The sequence below is a fragment of the Urocitellus parryii genome, chromosome X (assembly GCF_045843805.1).
Source record: "Urocitellus parryii isolate mUroPar1 chromosome X, mUroPar1.hap1, whole genome shotgun sequence".
NCBI classification, from domain to species: domain Eukaryota; kingdom Metazoa; phylum Chordata; class Mammalia; order Rodentia; family Sciuridae; genus Urocitellus; species Urocitellus parryii.
Window position 1 is genome coordinate 45,453,812 of NC_135547.1, and position 18,692 is coordinate 45,472,503.

The 18,692-nt window shown below is 35.2% G+C and overlaps 1 pseudogene; it reads left to right on the forward strand.

Annotated features, from left to right (window-relative positions):
• Positions 1-10,504: 10,504 nt before the first annotated feature.
• On the forward strand, positions 10,505-11,234 carry LOC144250803 (HAUS augmin-like complex subunit 2 pseudogene; annotated as a pseudogene).
• The last annotated feature ends 7,458 nt before the right edge of the window (positions 11,235-18,692 follow it).

The window sequence follows — 18,692 nt, forward strand, 5'->3', positions numbered from 1 at the left end:
TCCAACAAGTGGGACAAGAAATTTAGGAGAGGGAAATAGAAATTGCAATTTTAAATAAGGTGTGTGGAGGGAAGCCTAGCATGATAACTAAATAAATATCTGCAAACAAAAAAAGGATACCATAAGAAAAATATCTAGGACCATGCCAGATATGTTAAAAAATATGCTGATAAGTGAAAGGAAAGTGAGAAACTGGGCTATGGGTGAGCAAGAAATGAAAGACGGAGACCAGGCAGAGATACACAGGAGAGTTTATTTGTCAGAGCTGACAAATAAAGGCCATCTCTCCATAGATGGAGAGAGGCAACACAGGTTTGAGACTTTTATGGGGGGAGGCTCAGGGATTATAGCTGAGTGGGTCCTAATATGGGCAGTTAAGTGTGGGGTTGGTATGAGGGAGTGGTGACATGCCCTTGCTCGGTATGGTGAAGGGTTGGGTTGGTATGAGAGAGTGGTGAGCCCTTCTCAGAAAGGCCCTTGGGCGGGAAAGTGAAAATGCACTTAAAAAGGCACTGTCATTTAAGATGGTCATCCAGATGCTACGCAAGAACTTTACCATAAAGAATACAAATATCATATTCCATTTTCACTGTTCACAGAATTTTTGAATTATTAATCAGGCATTCTTACAAATTCTAAAAGTAACATTTTCTTATTGTAGAAGTAAAATATTTATAGTATTTACAATTAAATAATTTATATTTTGTTCAAGCTCAAATTGTTTTCATTTAAGGCCCTTTCAAGGGAGAAAATGTATCACACAGAAAGAAGACACTTTTCTCTGTGTGAATGAAAAAAGGCAAACGAGGAAGAAGGTAAATAAAGTGAAGGAATGTGGAGTCATATAGACTACTCTGCTACCTGTCACAGGAAAGCAGGGAGCTAAAACTCCAAACCTCGGTTCTTGTGTTCCAATGAAAGAAAATTTAAAGTCAGACATCAAAAGCCATGCAAGAGAACTTTATTATAAGTTCATGCATGAGAAAATAAAGTAAAAGCAAAGTGAAGTTCAAGCAGAAAGCACTCTCTGGGAGAGTGGGCTGTCTCTAAACAGAGAACAACAAAGGAGGCAATGCTGTCCCTATAAGTTCCTTGCTTAGCCAGTAGCCATTTTAAGAAAAATTTCACTTTCCCACCCAAGGGCCTTTCTAAGAAAGGTTCAGAACTCCCTTATACCAACCCAACACTTCACCTCCACATTAGGACCTACCCAGCCCTATCCCTGAGCCTGTCACATAAAATTCCAGAACCCCAACCCTGTTTTGCCTCTTCATCTATGGAGAGATGTGCCTTTATTTGTCAGCTCTGACAAACTCATGTGCATCTCTGCCTGGTCTCTGTCTTTCATTTCTTGTTTGCCCGTCTCCCAGTTCCTCACTTTCCTTTCAGTCCCCAGATTTATTACTGTTTTATGTTTGACCGAAATCTAGGGTCCTCCTTTAGCACCCTTCACCAATCAGGTGTTCAACTCCTACTTTACGTGGGGCAGTGGAGTTTTTTACGTTAATTGGTCGTCTCCAGAACTGTCATGGTGGCCATCGTATTTAGGGGGGCTTCATCTACAAGTCAATGCCATGTTAATGTGGTCACTGGGGTTAGTAGCTTGTCAGAAGTTACCTTAGTGTGCCTGCACTACTAAAGGAGTCTTCTTTCCCAGACAAATGGAGACAGTTACAGCCATAATTGCTAACTTCATATTAAACTCAGTGAACCTTATCAAGAGTTAGTCCCACTAATCCTTTTCTTTTGATGTGTTTTACAAATAGCCCCCTTGTTTTGTTTTCTACAGATTAACTGCCACCATTTGATTTCTTAAGATAGTTTTAAAAAGGGCCCTAAAGTAATTTAAATAACACTTTATGATCTTACCTTAAGAAGAACCCTAATTTAATTTAAAGAACACCTTATGATCATACTATGCATCCCATTACTCATTGTTAGCTGTAACCTAACACTACCCACCTGCCTTTGGGTCTGGTGGGTAGTGTTAGGTTACCCATCTTAACTTGGTTAAGTTTTTTTTAAGCCTGACACCTTAGTTGCCTCATCAGTCAATAAGCATAACAAAACTGCCTCTACAGGTAGGATCTTTGTTTACAATATAAGTAAGACATCCGACACCTTATAATACATTTGCCAGAATGAAAGAAAATGGAAAACAAATTCTCAGTATCTTAATACAGTGATTCTCAAATGTAGAAATTCATCAGAAATACTCTGGAAACATTGAAAAGAAAAACTGAAATGAGAAATAGCATTTAATATCTTCCATTGGAGATTCTGGTGCATTAGTTCTCAGCTGAGGCTCAAGAATCTGTAGTTTGACAGTTCCCCTCCTTCACCACCTGTTCCCAAGGTCACCTGCTTCCAGGGAATTGTTCCTCCAAGCAAGAAGTTATTAATGTGCCTCAGTCCGGCTGCAGCAAAATAACTGGGGGGTGACGAGCAAGCAACTTGTGTAGATTGATACAGCAGGAGAGGGAGCCGTTTATTGTAGGACCAGAGCGATATTTATACATTTTGCACAGCTTATCTTAATTAGCATAAACTAGATACAGCAGTCAACCAATAAGGAATCTCCACACTTAATGGCTCAATTTTGTTACTTCACAAACCACTCCCCTCTGGCATTTTGCCAGGCGCCATCCAGACTTGTTTACAGACTCTAACAATTCCCTGGCAAAATGCCAGGCGCCATCCTGACTTGTTTACAGACTCTAACATTAATGAATAAGCCTGGGTGTCTCCTTCTCTGCTTTTTGTTTGGTCATGAAGACAGAGGAGGGGGCTTGAGAAGAAAGGAAACCTGCATCTATAAAAGGAGCAAGATACCTGCACTCCCTTGGGCACAAGCTCTAGACCCCCCTCCTCTCTGGAGGAGTCTCTCTCTCTCTCTCTCTCTCTCTCTCTCTCTCTCTCTCTCTCTCTCTCTCATCTATTGCATACAATTTTTTGCTCTTGAAAAAAAGTAGCATCAATTTAAAAAAACCCCATGGTGATTTTTATGAGCAATATATTTTATGAGCAATATATTTTGTGAAACACTGCAAGAAACTAAATACAGAACCAAACATGAGAACAAATTAACTATTGAAGGAATTTGCTAATTTGTTGGCCATGAGGACCCCTATTTCAGAGTTAAACTCTGTAGTTTAAACTCAGACTTCTTTATTTGTGTGAACTTGGACAAGTTAAATTCTTTATGCTTGAGTTTCCTCACACTTAAAATGGAAATAACATAATTTATACTGATGCATTTTATATCTGAAAGTGATTAGAAGTGAGGAATTAGAATGTAATAATTATAAACAAATGGTAAAAGTTTAAGGTCATAGATATGTTAATTACCTTGACTTTATCACTACTCAACATACATATGAATAAAATACTGTATAGTGCTTCATATATATTTACAAATATTATATGTCATTCAAACTGAAGCAGATCAGAGACACCAGCCCAGAAGAATATTACCATAATTAAGTAGAAACCCTCACCACATTTGTAACATGTAAGTTTATCCTCTTAAAGATTGGGAAAAGAGATGGACCTCATTACCCTAGGTACATGTTTGACTACACATATGGTATGATGCTAAATTCTGTACGACCATAGAAGTGTAAAGTTGTGCTGTAATTGTGTACAATGAATCAAAATGCATTTGGATGTCACATATATACCTAATTAAAGTAAATAAATAAATTGTAACAAAAGAATGAACCAGGGCTGGGGATATAGCTCAGTTGGTAGAGTGCTTGACTTGCATATACGAGGCCCTGGGTTCAATCCCCAGCACCACACAAATAAATAAATAAATAAAAAGAACGAACCACACTTGTTAACCTCACTATAGCTAAATTTCTACATTTAATGCTGAGCAAAAGAAGTGAGACAATAAAATAGTACATGAAATGGAAGTCCATTTTCCTAACATATAAAGATAGGCAAGCTAATCTATGCTATAAAAAGTCAGGATAGTGTGTACAAGACTCAAAGAGAGCATAAGGTATTGATATTATTTTATTTCTTCATCTGGGTGCTTACAAAATAATGGTAAACCACTTGTGAAACTTCTTTGACCTGTATAATTATGAACTATATTTTTTATGTTTATATTGTGGTTTAAGAAAAAATAAAAACAAAAGTAATATATTGATTAAAAATTAAAAGAATAAATAAAACATATGGAGATTAAAAAGTCATAATCTTGCCACTAGAGATAAATACTGAAATATTTTTATTTGATTACTTCTGGTATCTTTTCTGTGTATACACACATAAAGACACACACACACACACACACACACATATATATATATATATATGTATAAAAATCTGTATATCTGTATGTAAGCATGTGTATATGTATGCATGTGTATATTACCTACTTATATATCCATTCATCCCACAAGTATGTATTAAGTGCCACCCAGATACTGTTCTGTACCAGAGTTGGTAAAAAATGTGTCCCATATGTCAAATCCAGCCTACCTCCTGTTTTCATGAATAAAGTGTTATTGAAAAAAAAGTTCCTCTTCTTGTCAGAAAGCTTTATAACAGAATATCAGCAAAATTTTTACAAAATACTTAATGTGAAGCAAGAATTAAAGACAGGCAGTCAATGTAGATAGGTAATCGGAGGATCTGATCAGGAAAAGGAAGGTTGGGTGGAAGTTGGAGACCACCCCTGAAAGATTGAAAAGTTAATGCCTCCAGAACCATTTGAATACCAAGATCACCTGCCTATACTGCCCCTCTCAGAAGGCTGTTAATGAAGCACCATAATTAATACTCCCTGGGCTGCTGCTCCCTTCCTGCCCCATTACTCCAGATTGGCCCTTCCACCTGCCCCTCTGATTCACACTTTTTGGCCATCCCACCAGGATCTCCTGGGCCTCGTCATATATGCAGGAAGGAGAGAAATCAGAGGGAAGAGGGCAGGAGAACAAAGAAAACTTAAAATATATAAAAGAGGCAGGATGCTCCCACTTCTTGGTATACCAGGACACCAGTTATGGCCCCCTTTTTCCTCCTGGGAGAAGTTTTTTTTACTATTTTTTAAAAATAAAACGTGCTTTCTATGCTTGCTTCTACACACTTCTCCAATGTTCAAACTTCAACAATGAAGAAGCAGAACTTGTCACTCATAATGGTCAGTATCAGTGGAATAGGACTTCCTTTTACTTGTGAGGACTAAGTTATTGTGTCTTGCAAAAACTAAGTTTGGCCACAGACTTGATGATGTCACTTCTGCTTTTGTTGTAAAACCTCTGACTAATCTAAAAAATAGGACAAAAGCACTTTCTGCAAACTTAAAAAAAAATCACTTTTATGTAGACTCCTTAAAAAATGTAGACTCCATAGGGCTGGGATTGTGGCTCAGTGGTAGAGAGCTTGCCTAGCATGCATGAGGCACTGGGTTTGATTCTCAGTACCACATAAAAATAAAGAAATAAAATAAAGGTATTGTATCCATCTACAACTAAAAATATATATTTTTTAAAAAATGTAGACTCCAAGCCCCCTTCTCCCACTGAGAATAAAGTTCCAAGAATTTCCAAACTCATGGTCCAGAGAATCTTTTAGGTGATAGATCCTCTGGATCCTGCAACAAATAAATCTGCTTCCCCAGAATTTGTCGGGTGTCCAGCCTTTTCTGTCCTATATCAAAACTCAAAAAAAATGTTGAAAACAGCACCTTAATTTGTTATCAGAGAGATTGCATTATATGACTATTATTAGTAGTTGTACTGTTATGTCTCATTTCATGGAATAAAGGTGATTCTGTGAAGTCTATTATAAGCAGAAATTATGAAAGTCAGACATTATGTTATTAACTTCCATTAGGAAATCTGATTCTGTTTGTGAAAAGCACAATGATATACCATAATATAGAATATCATATTTAGTACTGGAAAAAATGCCAAAACCACATCTTTAGAAATGTTAGAATGTTAGGTCTGAAAGTACTTTTTGGGTTAATAATCTTCCTGTAACACACCACCCAAGGCATAAATGACAATGCTTCTTCAACAGTTCTTTGAGTTGATTGAGCTCATTTGGGTACCATTGCAAAGAGATTTCAGCTGAGAAATCTGAAATTTAATTGGGTTGGAAACATAAGAATGTTTTTTCACTCTGTTATCTTAAATGAGACGAATGCAACAATTGGGGTTAGCCAAATATCTTTTTTTTTAATTTTTTGAAAATTATTTTTATTTGTTCTTTTTAGATATATATGATATTAGGATGTATTTTGACATATTATACATACATGCTTTGTGTCATGAAATCAAGCAAGAGTAAAATATCCTCTTAAAGTATATGCCACACAAATGTATTTTAATGCAACAGAGCTTGAAAAGTTAATTGATATAGTTTAATATTCCACAATATAACCTTTTATCTCATTTTAATTAATTAATTAATTATTTTATTATTGGGGATTGAACCTAGAGCCTTGTGCATAGTCGTGACTAAAACAGAGTATCCACAGTTAGTTGAAAAGGCTAATAAAACATTTCTGTATTTTCCAACAACATACATTGAGTGGTAGGTTTTCTTTATATACTTCAATTAAAATAGCATACTGGAACAAATAGAAGACTACAATACCTATGAGAACCTAGCTGTCCTCCATTAAGCCATATGGCACATAGATCAGAAAATTGTAAAACAGTTCCACTCTTTCATTAAAATTTTTATTTTGGAAAATATAGTTTTGATAAATATATTATTTATATTAACTCTTATTAATTTTTTACTTTCATTTTATATTATTTTACGATTATTTAAATGCTTTATATATCTCAACTATAATTTTAAATATGAATATATATGATATTATACACATGTGTATATGATCCTATACATGTAACGTAACTAGAGTATCTTCAACATTTTCAAGAAATTATTGTTACATAAATTGTGACACAATACACATGACAATATTAACCATTTTTTAAAAATATTTTTATTAGCTGTTGATGAACATTTATTGTATTTACTTATTTATACATGGTGCTCAGAATCAAACCCAGTGCTCACACAAGCTAGGCAAGTGCTCTACCACTAAGACACAACCCCAGCCCCCAATATTAACCATTTTTAAGTATACAGTTCAATTACATTATGTACATTCACATTGTTGTCCAATCATCACTACAATCCATCCCCAGAACACTTTTTATCTTGCAAAACTGAAACCCTGTACCACTGAAAAGTGTCCCCATTTCACCTTCCCTCAGAGTCTCTGACAATCATCATTTAACCTTCTGTGTCTTTGAATTTGACTGCTCTAAGTATCCCATATAAATGAAATCATATGATATCCTTCATTTTACTTATTTTTCATTTGTATTTTAAAATATATTTTTTAGTTGTGGATTTTTTTAACAGTCACATTCTTCATGTGAGAAGTACTTCGAATTATAATTAGGATTTGCATTTCACTAATGATTGATGATGACATTTTTCCTGTGCATATGTTACAATGGTCCCTTTGCTTTCTGAATGCATCCCTCATTGCTCTAAGGCTTATTTTTTAGAAAATGTTTTTCTTTTTTCTTTTTTCTCTCTTTCCCCCCCCCTCTCTTCCCTAACAAGGTTAGGGAGATAGTGTTTTATTTTCTTCCCCTAGTTAATTGCCCTTGAACACACCCACTACAGGAAGGAGATGCCTGCCTAGGATCTGAGAGGTGAACATCTCCCAAATTAACAAGTGAATCCTAGCAAGCAATCAGGGTGCCCTGGGGCCCCCTACCAGAGCACACCTGGAATGTAACCCTTGAAGGGTTTCTTTAAAACCCCCCTGTCCCTCCTGATCAGGAGAGTCACAGACTTTGGGACAGGAATCACCTGTTTCTCCTTCACCTGAGAAGTGATAACCCCCCCTTTTTTCCCCTTTTTCTCAATACTGTGTCCTCATTATTAAATTGGCATTGATTGGGACAGGGACTGAGCGTTCAGTTACATATATACTCCATTTTTATATCATTTTGGAAGTAATGTCTATTCAAATCTTGTGTCCATCTCTTCTTCATTTTTTTAAGGGGGGTGATTTTAGTTGTTCTTTTTTTTAAAAAAAATTGAATATTAACTTCTTATGAGATACATTGTTTGCAAATATTTTCTCTCATTTCTTGGATTGCTTTTTCACCCTGCTGATTATATCTTTGACTTGTAAAAGTTCATAATTTCAGTGTTGCCCAGTTTATCTATTTTTTTTTCCTTTGGAACTTGTGATTATGCTGTCATTTTTTTAAAAAATAATTTTCACAACTAATATGATGAAAATTTCTATTTCCTTATAAGAACTTTGTAAGGTCAGGTACCGGTGATCAAAAGGAGGCAGATTAAAAGCTGCTGAAGAAGGTTTTATTGAGATTCTTTCCCGGGCAAGACCCTCCATGCCAACAGAGTGGGTCTGGGGGAATTGCACAGGGGCTCAACCAGATTACAATTTTTATTTGGCTTAGGACAGGAAGGGAGGGCTTGGGACAGGAAAGGGGGGGTTTAGAGTCTGTTGTCCTACTGGGGTTGGTCAGGGGAGCTTGCTGAGATCCAGAATCCGTCAGGAGACCCCGCTGATTGACAGATGGTTCTGTGGGTGCCTAATTGGTGGATCTTTCGCGCATGCGGGTTGCCTGGTGCTTTGTTCTCTTAGCCACCTCAAACCGACCTAACAAACTTTATAGTATTTTTTCTGATGTCTATTTCTTTGATCCATTTCAAAATTGTGTTTTTACAAGTTGTAAAGAGTCAAACTTCACTCTTTGCATACAGATATTCAGTTTTTCCAGAATTATTTCATGAAAAGACTAATTTCCCCATTGAAATATCCTGCTCAAAACTCATTTGTCCATATCCGTTAGGTTATGTTAATTAACTCTCTAATCTATTTCACTGGTATATATGAACTATCTTTATGCTAATACTATACTATTTTGATTATGGAGTTTAGGGATAAATGGATCCAAGCATACCACTGTAGCATAAAAAATGGTTTTATACTAATGATATTTTAAGTTCAATGGTTGGAAAAGATGATTTTTCAGAGCTTCCCTTAGCTAACTAGAGGCAAAAACTTCTGAGCATAAGGTTTGCCCACATCCCCTCTTTAAAGGTATGTTACCATCATAAAGGACATAGAATACTACTTATACCTTCATAAACACATTATCATAAACTTTGTTTACTCCTATTTTCCCTCTAATATGCCATTTCTCTTTCCTATAGAAACTAATCTTCCCACAAAACTAATTTACTCTATCTTCCTTTTCTTCTATTAATTTAGGCATATAAACCCATATTTCTAATTATTGAGTAAGCCACTCTGTGCACTCCCATATGGATTTGAGTAAATTGTTTTTTTCTCTTTTAAATCTGACTTCTTTTGATTTATTCGCTGACCCTACAAAGGTTAAATCTAATTGGGTATAAGGACAGTTTTTTCTCACAAAGTTGGGAAATCAAGAGGTATGAGACTTCTGATTTTATCTTTTTTCAAGTTTCTTTTGTTACCTGAAATTTCTTAAGATGTCTTATGAGTTTTAAGATCAATGTTTCTATTGCTACAAAACTTATATTGGAATTTTGACATAAATTGAACTGAATCTATAGGTCACTTTGACTAGTATGAATGTCTTAACAATGTGATATCTTACAATCAGTAAACACATTGTGTCTTTCCATTTATTGGTGACTCATTTGATTTTTTTCCTGCAATGTTTTGTACTTTTCAGTTTATGAGTATTTCACCTTTTTAAATTTAATCCAAATTATATTATTATCATCCCTATTTTTATTGTAATTGGAATTGTTGTCTTAGTTTTCTTTTTGTATTGTTCATTGTTAGTATGTAGAAATGCAACTGAATTTTATGGGTGAGTTTGTATCTTTCAACATTGCTGATTTTTTTTCTGTTACCACTAACATATATCTTTTTCCCCTTTGGTGTGTATCTGCATATAATCTTCAGATTTTTCTACATATATGATTATGTTATCAGCTAGCAGAGGTATTTAATTAATTTATTTATTTATTGTGATTTTCATGAGTTTAATTTTTCTTGCCTAATTCCTCCATGGATAGTACTATGTTGAATAAAAAGGGTCCTCAGCAACATTTTTTTTAGGTATTGAACCCAGGAGCTTGTGCATGTGAGGCAAGCACTCTACTATATCCCCAGCCCACTCCTCAACAACTTTTAAAGAGCAAACTTGAAGATATTTTGGAATCACAATTTTTAAGACAGTTGAAGAGGGGGAGGACAAGACAGGGAAGGAGAAATCCTGTCCTTCTTCTCCCTCAACCACAATGATCTTTTCTTATACAATGTAAATATTTTTATTATTCTTTTAATTTCATTGTTTTACTTATTTCTTAAAACTTTCAACCTAACAGAATGTGGTTTCAAATTAATTAACAAAGTTAAATGACAGATTTTTCTTTGCTTTATTCATGTATTAACAATGATTATTTAAAATTGCATATACTGGTTAGAATCATGGCTGCTGCCAACGCTTGGGACCTGGCTTCCGCGCCGAACTCCGCAGGGCTACTGTTGGGCCACTTCGTGGCTTCAGGGTTGGTCACTCAGGGACTGTGTTGGACATAATATGAATTTTAAGTCCCATGGGCATGCTCTTCCATGTATACAGAAACTTTTTGTGACATACTACTGTTTTCCTGTTCATTTACCAATAGGAGATGTTAAATATATCTAAGAGAACAGCTCCTTGCTTTGAGAAATTCTCCAGACTACAACAGATCACAAATATTCAAGCTGAAATCTCTCAGAAAAGCCTGGAAATTGAACTTCTGAAACTAGAAAAAGATGCAGCAGATGTTGTTCATCCTTTCTATTTGTCTCAAAAGTGTCATGATCTACAAAGTATGAATAATCACCTGGAAGCTGTGCTGAAAGAAAAGAGGTCCCTCAGGCAAAGACTGTTGAAACCCATGTGCCAGGAAAACTTACCTTTGGAGGCTTTTTATCACAGATATATGGTACATTTGCTGGAGTTGGCTGTGTCTTTCATTGAGAGATTGGAAACCCATCTTGAAACAATTAGAAATATCCCTCATTTAGATGCAAATCTAAAGAAAATGAGCAAGGCTTTAACCAAGATGGATGTTTTGGTGACTGAGACAGAAGAACTGGCAGAGAATATACTTAAGTGGTGAGAACAACAAAAGGAGATTTCTTCTTGTATCCCCAAAATATTAGCTGAAGAAAGTTACCTTCAAGGGAGGGGAGGGGAGGGGAGGGGAGGGGAGGGGGGATAGTAGAGAATAGGACAATCAGCAGAATACATCAGACACTAGAAAGGCAATATGTCAATCAATGGAAGGGAAACTGATGTGATACAGCAATTTGTATACGGGGTAAAAGCGGGAGTTCATAATCCATGTGAATCAACCATGTAATATGATGTATTAAGAACTATGTAATGTTATGAACGACCAATAAAAAAATTAAAAAAAAAAAGAAAGTTACCTTCAAAAATATGATATTATAATTTCTCCTTTACCTTTTACTTCTAAAGGTCATGCCCAAACAACTAATATCAAGTGATCATCAATTTTATTTTCCCTAATTATGTATAGTCATATACAGTCCATTTCTAGTTGATTGTGACTTGATATTTTAAGGCTTTGCTGCTAGCACTACTGAAACTGCCCGCAGTATATTGGAGTACCAAAATTTCAAGTTCATTAGGACCTGACTTCTTTCTGATTAAAAGACTCAAAAACCAAGTTTTATTAGGAAACTTATTCAAATAAGAGACTGTTTTAAAAAGACAGATTTAGGGGCTGGGGTTGTGGCTCAGCTCTACCGCTGAGCCTGTGTTCGATCCTCAGCACCACATAAAAATAAATAAAATAAAGGTATTGTTTCCAACTACTAAAAAATAAATATTATTTAAAAAGAGAGAGATTTACAAGATAAACTTAAATGGAATATTTGATGGTATTAAGGAACTGATGTACTTGGGTGTGATAATGGTATTATGGTTATATTGAAGGTACATATTTATGAGTAAAATAATGTTTTAAAATACAGACTACTGTTGAAATAAAAAAAAATAAAATTGCATATACTATGTACTTTAAGATACTGTTCATATCCAAATTATGCCTTAATATATTGCCTGGCCCTCTCTCTCTCTCTTTTTTTTTTAGCTGTATTTTCCAGAAACAAACATTTCCTCTTTGAACTCCATGCATTTAACTGTTCCTCCTAAGAGAGCTTATCATATGTAATGTTGTTTAATGGCTTGTTTTTGAAAGCCTCAGCTATTTATTTGCCATGTACTTATTTTGTAGACCTCTATGCTGAAGGTCATAATATGCCTTGTGAAGCAAAATTAAAAGGGCGTATTACCATAATAGCATGTTTTTACAAATATAGTACTCTTTTTGATGTTTTTCTTTTAAAATGGGGGCTTTTAGAGAAGTTATTTTATGGGGAGTCATGGCAACTTATGTACACTAAAGGTATCTACAAATTCACTTGAAAAATATATAGCCTAGTATTTTATACTAAATTATAATAGGGTAGCTATATGGTTGACCAGAATGATGTCTGTTATAATCTACAGCTAAGCACAAAAATCTACCAGCATCATGACCTTAAATAGAATGTACCAGAGTGACGAGCCACATGGAGAAAACATCAGTAATACTGACTGAAATACAAAGCTTTATTTTTTTTCACCAATCTAACTGAATATGTGTTAGTGTGTTTTCAGTTTGATTCTATTTTTGTGAATTACTTTTACAACAGATCAATCATTTCTCAAAGCATGTTCCCACCAACTACAAAGAGGAAAGAATTTACATGATGTAGATATATTCAAGCTCTAATGCTTATATTTTAGGCATGTTCTTAGCTGAATCATCGATACTATTAATGCATTAACAGAGAAATTAAATAAGAACTATTTATAATCCATTATTACAATCAGGTATAAAAAGGTGGATGACATTAGAGAAAATAAAATGTTTTAATATTTTCTTAAACTTAGAAATAAATAGAGGAGATTGCTGGGTATCTTTTGAGGAATGCAAGCATTGCATTGCAAACCCTCTGGGGAGCTATTTAATTTAAGAGGAGTTTTAACTTGAAGTAATATTTCTATTCACTGGAAAGTTTCCTACTTTGTAGGGATAAAAGTGATCTGTAGATGACTGATACCAATAGAAATATTTGTTTAAGTTATGCAAATGGATTTAATAAAATATAATTGCCATGTGTAGCAAAAATAACATTTAATGTATTAAATTTTAGTATCCTATAAAATATAAATGTGTTTTGCACATGTTAACAAGTTTATTTTGACATTTCTAGTAATTCTTTGTGTCTTTATTATTTTTCTTTGAATCAGACTTTACATATTGCTGGTTCTCCACATGAAATAATGCATTGAATACAATTTTAACACGTTTATTTTATACTTGCATCTTAGTTGCTTTCAAATTTTTGAAAATTATACTTTGTCAGAAATGAAATATACACATGTATACACACACACACACACACACACACACGACTGAAGAAGACCTCATTCAGGTTCTATTCTGTATGAGGTCTGCTTACCTGATCTGACCATTGTTTCCATCAAAATCATTACTATAATTGAAAGTCATAGCCTCTCAGTGGTGATCTACTTGTAAATGAATAAATTTATCATTTTTTCTTGTTTATGTAAATTTCCTAAAGTATTATAAAACAATGTCTGAGCCCACAGCACATGAAAAAAATTATATACAAATATTTAATATTTACCTTATTTAACAAAAAATATGCATAAGAGATTTTAAATAATATACTTTCCCATCTTCCTGATATGGTTAAAAAAAAAGTTTGGTATTGGTTTAATGTGAATTCTCCTATTATTTTGAGATCTTGCTTTATCTTCTTCTTGGTCCTAAAATATTTCACGTTCTATGATATTAAAATGAACCTGACCTCCCATCTGGGCTTTTATATTATTTACAGAGAAACTTTAATATCTCTGCTTACAATTGTTTTAATTTCACCATGTATTACCGAATTCTGACTAATTCTATTCTAACACACCATGGTTGTATTTAGAGTGGAGAAAATAAAACAAACAAACTGAAAGATAAATGACTATCATAGAATTTCTGTGTTGGAGGAACCTATGTAGATATGAGATAGGTACTCTTATGGGAAGGAGACTAAGAAATTTTTCTTACAACTGCATGTGGAGGAAAATCAAACTGTTTTTGAGACCACTTATTTGGAATAAACATAGATGTGTTGTTGGAATTAGGGAGTGAATACCAAATCAGTGCTTGGAAAGGCTATTAAATAAGACTTACAGTGCCCCAAATGATGCATACCTGTTATTTATTAAGGTAAAAATCCTATACTGTAAAGAGTACTGGATTTATTATCACATGACTTAGATATTCATCCTGCATCAATCAGTGGTATGACCTGAGTTAAATCAACAAACCTTAGTTTCCTGAATCTTACCCCAAAGCTTTATTATAACATAAAATATTTGTGACAACAAATTTGCAATTTTTTTACATTTGTAAGTATTATAAAGAAACAGATCTGTTCAAAGAACTACTTTAAAAGGCATACAGAAAAAAAATATGATTGATTTCTCTTTAGTAATTACCAGGTTCACTAGACTTATTTTAAAAAAATGAATTTTCTTTTGGTTTACTATGTGCTAAACCATGAGTGAATTTGGTCCTTCAATTGGGCCTTAAGATTTTTTTTCCTGGAGCCGAGCAACATGGCCGTGGGCGTGGAGAGATCAAGTTTCTGACTCTTCAGCTCTGCAGGCATAGGGAGTCGTAAACAACCTAAATCTGTTTGCTCAGGATCACTAGGCAATGCTGAGCTGACGTGGATCTGGGGCGAACAGTCTGGGCCTCTCAGAACACACACTGAGCCCGGATGGGCTGAATTCAAGCTCCCGTTCGCCTGCTTCCAGCAGACAAACAGCTGTGACTCAGCACTAATCCATCTGGCTGAAACAACTGGTCAGCCCTTCTGATCCTACGGAGGTAAATGCCAACCGAGCCTTCATAGGTAGTGGCCACAGGTTTGAAACGGGGCTTGGGAGAGACAGTAAGGACCCACCCGTTGCATTGGTCACGCGGCAAAGGGAAACGAACTGTCGCCATTTGCAAGAGATACCACCATGGCAGAGAACTGACATCACCAGACTGTGGCTGAGGAGATAACTTCATTGAAACCTGCGACTACAGGTGTGTAATTCCCTAGCCTTCCCTCTCCACACATCGGGGAAAACTTAAGGGCCCCTCCCAGCTCTCCCGTGAGCGCCGTAGCCAGACCGAGGGAATCAGAGGTGGCGCGGGACCCGCGGCGCAGAACTACTGCTCCCACCAGTGCTGACAGCTGAGGTCTCTTGCACCAGCTACCGGGGGCGTGGCTACCAGAGGGCAAGTAAAATTCGCTGAGGATTCTCAGCCCCAAGCTCTACAAACTTAGGGTCTGAGGGAAAGGCAAACTGGAAGAGTGTGCCCAGTCGCTCATGAAAACAGGGCTCCCGGGAGCAGCAGACCTGGCGTGTAGCCAGTATTGTGGTGAGCGGCACCCGTGAGAGGGGCCTGGCTAGAGGAAAAGTGGGGAAGTTACTAGACACAAGAGGAGGCCCTAGGAACTCAGGATTGGAGACTCTCCCAGTCTGGGAGGAGCTGCTGCACAGTGATTGGTTCCCGTGTATTGACAGGAGAAACTTGGACTGGTGGGCACAGCGCCACCTACTGGAAGAGAAGTTAATCAAACTCTAAGACTGCATTTATTAGTTTTTTTTTTCTTTTCTCTTTTTTTTTGATTTGGGTTTTTCTTTCATTTTCATTTTTCTTTCTTGTTTTTTAATTTTTTTTAACAATTTTTTTAAAATTTTTTTCTTCCAATTTTAATTTTAATTTTTTTTTATTATTTTTTTAAAAAAACTTTTTTCTTTTTTTATTTCCTATTTTTTTTCTTCTTTTGTCTTTTCATTTCTTTTCAATTATCTTATCCCCCTTCCTTGAATTCTACCTGCTTACTCTTATTCTCTTTAGTGACTTCTTCCCTTCCCTTCTAATACCTTTCCAACCAAGCATCAAATAAATTTATAGGAGTAAACAGTAACTCAGCAGTCAAACAGAACAAGAAGTAACATGAGCAGCTTCAAAAATCAAGGAAGAAAAGGAGTACAAACAATGCAGGACAGCCTAAATATTCAGGAGGACCTAGAGTCATCAGAAAAATGGTCATATAAAGATCTCAAGGAACACCTTAGACAGATGGAATGGAACCTTAAAGAGGATACGAGACAGCAAATTCAAGCAGCGAAAGAACACATTGAGAATGAATTACATAAACAGATAAAAGAAGAAGTTAAGCATCTTTATCAGGAGATAGAGATTATAAAAAATAATCAAACAATAATTCTAGAAATGAAGGAAATGATAAACCAAATTAAAAACTCAATTGAGAGTATCACTAACAGAGTGGAGCAAGTAGAAGCCAGACGTCAGATAATGAAGACAAAATATATCATCTTGAAAAGAGTCTAGCCAACTTAGAAAGGTTGGTAAAAAATCACGAGAAAAACATCCAAGAGTTATGGGATAACATAAACAAACCAAACTTATGAGTCATCGGGATAGAAGAAGGTACAGAGTCAAACCAAGGGAATGAGTAACCTGCTGAATGAAATAATTACAGAAAACTTTCCAGAAATAAAAAAGGAAACAGATATACAAATTGAAGATGCATACAGGACACCGAGCACACAAAATCACAGTAGACCAATGCCAAGACACATTGTTATGAAGATATCCAATATACAGAACAAAGAGAAAATATTAAAAGTTACAAGAGAAAGGAGACAGATTACATTCAGGGGTAAACCAATAAGGTTAACAAAGGATTTTTCATCACAGACACTGAAAACAAGAAGGTCATGGAACAATGTATTTCAAACACTGAAAGACAATGGAGGCCAACCAAGAATTCTGTATCCAGCAAAATTAAGCTTCAGGTATAACAACGAAATAAAAATCTTTCATGATAAACAAAAGTTGAAAGAATTTGCAGCCAGAAAACCAGCATTGCAAAGCATTTTGAGCAAAACACTACATGAGGAAGAAATGAAAAACAATAACCAAAACCATCAGAGGGAAGTGCCTCGGTAAAGACAGAGGGCGAGGGGAAAGATAATCATGGAGAAACAAACTAAATTTATTAGAAAAGGATAAATAATCAAACATGGATGGAAGTACAAACCATATATCAATAGTAACTCTGAATGTTAATGGCTTAAACTCTCCAATAAAGCGACATAGGCTGGTATCATGGATTAAAAAAACAAATCCAACAATATGCTGCCTCCAGGAGACACATCTGATTGGAAAAGACATACACAGGCTGAAGGTGAAAGGATGGGAAAAAATATACCACGCACACGGTCCTCGTAAGCAAGCAGGGGTGGCCATCCTCATATCGAATAAAATCGACTTCAAAACTAAGTTAATCAAAAGGGATAAAAAGGACATTATATACTGTTAAAAGGAACCATTCACCAACAAGACATAACAATTATCAATATTTATGCAGCAAATAATGGTGCTGCGACATTCATAAAACAAATTCTCCTCAAGTTCAAGAATCAAATAGCCCACAACACAATAATTATGGGTGACTTCAACACACCTCTCTCACCATTGGACAGATCCTCCAAACAAAAGTTGAATAAAGAAACTATAGAACTCAATACCACAATCAATAACCTAGACTTAACTGATATATATAGAATATATCAACCATCATCAAATGAATATACTTTTTTCTCAGCAGCACATGGATCCTTCTCAAAAATAGACCATATATTATGCCATAGGGCAACCCTCAGTAAATATAAAGGGATAGAGATAATACCATGCATTTTATCTGATCATAATGGAATGAAACTGGAAATCAAGGATAAAAGAAGGAAGGAAAAATCCTATATCACATGGAAAATGAACAATATGTTACTGAATGATCAATGGGTTACAGAAGACATAAAGGAGGAAATCAAAAAATTCTTAGAGATAAATGAAAATACAGTCACAACATATCGGAATCTATGGGACACATTGAAAGCAGTTCTAAGAGGAAAATTCATTGCTTGGAGTGCATTCCTCAAAAAAAGAAAAAAAAAAAAACAACAAATAAATGAGCTCACACTTCATCTCAAAGCCCTAGAAAAGGAAGAGCAAAACAACAGCAAATGTAGCAGAAGGCAAGAAATAATTAAAATCAGAGCAGAAATCAACGAAATTGAAACAAAAGAAACTATTGAAAAAATTAACAAAACTAAAAGTTGGTTCTTCGAAAAAATAAATAAGATTGACAGACCCTTCGCCATGCTAATGAAGAGAAGAAGAGAGAGAACTCAAATTACTAACATATGGGATGAAAAAGGCAATATCACAACAGATGCTACAGAAATACAGAAGACAATTAGAAATTATTTTGAAAACCTATATTCCAATAAAATAGAAGATAGTGAAGACATCAGTAAATTTCTTAAGTCATATGATTTGCCCAGACTGAGTCAGGAGGATACACACAATTTGAACAGACCAATATCAATGGATGAAATTGAAGAAGTAATCAAAAGACTACCAACCAAGAAAAGCCCAGG